Source organism: Aplysia californica, unplaced genomic scaffold, assembly GCF_000002075.1.
Source record: "Aplysia californica isolate F4 #8 unplaced genomic scaffold, AplCal3.0 scaffold00133, whole genome shotgun sequence".
In the NCBI taxonomy this organism is placed as follows: Eukaryota; Metazoa; Mollusca; class Gastropoda; order Aplysiida; family Aplysiidae; genus Aplysia; species Aplysia californica.
In genome coordinates this window covers 155,640-159,440 of record NW_004797403.1, presented here as the reverse complement: position 1 = coordinate 159,440, position 3,801 = coordinate 155,640, and the positions used below count along the sequence as shown (strand labels likewise).

General features: G+C 41.1%; 1 protein-coding gene across 1 annotated transcript in view; it reads left to right on the top strand.

The window, feature by feature from the left end:
• The window catches only part of LOC101848515 (solute carrier family 52, riboflavin transporter, member 3), a 26,385-nt gene that overhangs the window by 1,010 nt on the left and 21,574 nt on the right, over nucleotides 1-3,801 (top strand). The gene's annotated exons all lie outside the window — the stretch shown is intronic.

Here is a 3,801-nt window from a genome sequence, read left to right as displayed (position 1 = left end):
CCCGACTCGCACAAACAGCCACACGTGTGCAAGCCGCCCATCCGACCCCGACACACGCCAGAGTAGACACGTGCGCGAGCCAACAACGCGTGTGTTGGTATGAAAAAAGGCCGCTGATTGGTCGCATGCAATCGGCTAAGTGAATAATGGTTCACGATGCAGGTGCAATGGATGGTTTCCGGGAAGAGATAAAGTTCGTTCTGGGAGTCAGCCTGGAAGCGACCTCGTTGAATCCAGGCTCTCTGATTTAAGTGCTCGTTGAATCCAGGTTATTTTTTATTGATTTTAAAGAAGAAAATAAACGGGGTATCTATCTCATCTCGTTGAATCCGAGTTCTCGTTGAATCCGAGCTTGTTGAATCCGAGTTCCACTGTAATATATCATATACATGCGTCTTGCTTTATCCAAGACTTCCCCGAGAATTTCAAGATTGGTCGCTGAACTACAGGCACAACTTTCTCACTAGTTTTTTTTTCTTTTAATCGGTGTGTGTGCGTGTGTGTGTGTGTGTGTGTGTGTGTGTGTGTGTGTGTGTGTGTGGGGGCGTGGAGGGATTTTTTTTGTATCTGGCTACATGAAGAATTTTAGTTTTTGTTTTCGGGGTGACTAAATGCAAAATAAAGGTATTATTGCCAAGGTCGAGCAGCAGTCTTGTTTTCTCACAGTACCTTTTGAAGGCATTTTCAAATGAGGAACGTTGCCCCAACTGCAATTGAAGTTTCTGAATACTCAGACATTTAAAAATCTCTAGAGCTCTAGAAATTGAATTTGATGCAAAAAATGCTGAGATTTAGCCGTCATCTTTCATTCTGCCGATAAGATGATCCCTAAATCTCGTAAATAAACAAAAAATCTTGAGAACGGAAATCGTTCGGAGAAATACAGATCAAGTTTATTTTTGCGGGCGTTCTGAGAAATAGTGACTTCGGTTCTCAAAACTCATCAAATCCCTCCATCGCGGTAGGTTTCTTGAAGTGTAATTCGATTCTGCTGACTTGATGATAAAATTAAAATAATTATATAATATTTAGGCCTAATGATTGTTTTGATGTTCAGGAGTTCCTTCGCTTATAATTCAGAGGTCTCAAAAATATTTTGAGTTCACTCTGAAGATATGTTGGATCGCTAGCACGCCACACAGAAAACCTGAGTTTGATTCCCTCGTAGGAAGAATTTTTAACAAGTATCTTAGTCTTAATTCTGCTAGGACTTTGTATCCCTGATCTCAGCCCGGATTGGCCCTGAATAGCCTTCCTCCTAAATGATCTAAATTTTTTCAAAAGTAAAGATAAATTATAAGTTGTAAAAAACCTAAAAATCTAAAAAGATCAAACCCCCAAGGCTAAAAGTTTATTGCGATACTTTGTATATATGATATCTCTCAACAGGAGGACTTCCAACGAGTGGCCACTATGAGACAGAATAGAGGGCTACGGGTAGGGGATGAGGTAGGGTTAGGGATAGGGTACGCTAGGGTTAGGTCTCATCTTTAATGTGTTTTTTGGGGTGGTTGCTCGTTATGGAAGTCCTTCCTTCTCAACACTAGGGTCATTTAGCCAATTGGTACAATTATCTTATATTATAAAAATTACAAAAATAATGATAATTAAATTTTAATGTGATATTAATTTAAATAAAGTAATAGAATGTGTGAGGAGGCCGTAAGTGCTGTAAAGCACAGAACTAACATTCAATACAACTGACATATACAGTCAAACCTGCCCTGACGGCCACATGTACAAACGGCCACTTTCCATTTCCCCCCTTGCGTTTTTTTTCTATATAATTTAACTGTGTAAAACAGGCACCTGTCCAACGCGGCCGTGGCCACCATAATTCAACACACAACCCCTATCACATCAAGCAATAACACCTGTCTTAGACGGCCACCTTAGTGACTCCATTACGTTTTGTCATTAATTGTGCATTGACCCCTGACGTTGTGGGCGAGCCGTCATAATCCAATCACCTGTCGTTGTTGTTAGGTAGTCCCTCCAACCGATCATGTCGTGTAGGCCCCTCCCAGTGTTGACCAATAGGTACCAATTTCCAGCTGCTGGTGAGGGAAGCGTGTGATCCCTCATAACCCTTAAGCCCCGCCCAGAACTCATACACAAATTGTAAGTGAGATGAGTGGTTACTGTTTACCCAGTCTGTAACAAAGTAACAATGGACGTCAACATGGACTTGTGACAGAAGCGTCGCTCGTTCTTCGAATGGTGGCGACCCATATGTTTGTTTTACCATAGCACTCGGTCCTCCTTGTCTGACACATTTCGTTTTATTGTCACCCTTGCACAAAATCAGCAACAAAATAAAAAGAACAAACAAAATACAAACCAACAACAACAACAACAACAACAACAACAACAACAACAACAACAACAACAACAACAACAAACACAACAATAATGTGCTACTTTTGATTGGGAATGGGGTTTGTTTTCTTCATCTTGATCAGTCCTGACGGCCACCTGTCTTATACGGCCAGTTTTCTCCTTGACAATGGTTGGCCGTCTTACACAAGTTCGGCTGTATATATCAAAAGACTGAAAAATGTAGACTACATTGTGAAACCGTAGAATTTATCAACGCACAGACACACGACTCAGAGACCCACACATATATTCTCATACAGGAGTAATGTAATTTAACCCTATCCGTGCGCCCTATGGTCATTTTGTGCCGAGGGGGTTATATTCTTCACATTTTAGAATACATGCACTTGTAGTACGAAGATCTCTTTGAAACTTTCAGTATTTCTCAAAAATCAATTTGACAGGCTGCTATGCAAAGCGAACGGATCGAATTAACAAGTAAATTTCCTCTTTGGAAAGTGGTGGCACAGAGTTCCCCACATTGTATGGATATGATAGTAAAACACGACATACGGATAGGGTTAATGTTGTAAATTTATGCCCTTTCTCCTTCCGAATAACCAACACAACTGTCTGATTGATTGATGTCTAAGAAGTGAGTGCGTGAGGGTGTAATTTATAATCTCTTGTTGACACAATGTAGTCCCCCCCCTTTTCCTCACACACAACAAGATAACTTCATCGTATGTTTCTCTCACCCCCCCCCATCCTTTCCTCCAAATTCAGTACCTTGGCGTCGGTGGCCTAGTGGTTAGGCTACTGGACTTGTAATCGTGAGGTTCCAGGTTCGGGGATTTGAGCCGCGGGCCCGACGTTGTGTCCTTGGGAAAGTCACTTGACACAAATTTTCTTCACTTCACCCAGGTGGGAATGGGTACCCGGCCATAGACAACGAATGATCTTGTCAGTATGTTAGTGTTTTAGAGCCTATAAAAGGCTGCTTGCACTGTATGCTTCCCAGGAAGTTGAGGTTGTTTCAGAATGCTCTCAGGTCTGCTGGGGTAATAGTATAGATTGTGAAGCTCATAGAGCTTGCTGTTGAGCGGGGATTTGCGCTGTACAAATGCTGTCTGATCTCTATTATTTATTAATAATTATGTGCATAAATTCATGATAAAACACCCAGACATAGATGCACACTAAGCATTGGAAATACACAATATATAATATATATATATAAATAAATGCAAAACAATTTCACAAACCTGCCATTGCTGATGGGCACTGTGCAGCACCCTTTCTTGTTTTGTTTGTTTGTTTGGAGTTAGGGTTATCCTGTTTTGCTCAATCACCACCCACTTAGACCCTGTGTCACCAATATAAATATTATTATAATATGGAAACTTCAGGTGGGAAATACTACATTCCTAAATGGGTTGAACATTGTGTGTGTGTGTGTGTGTGTGTGTGTGTGTGTGTGTG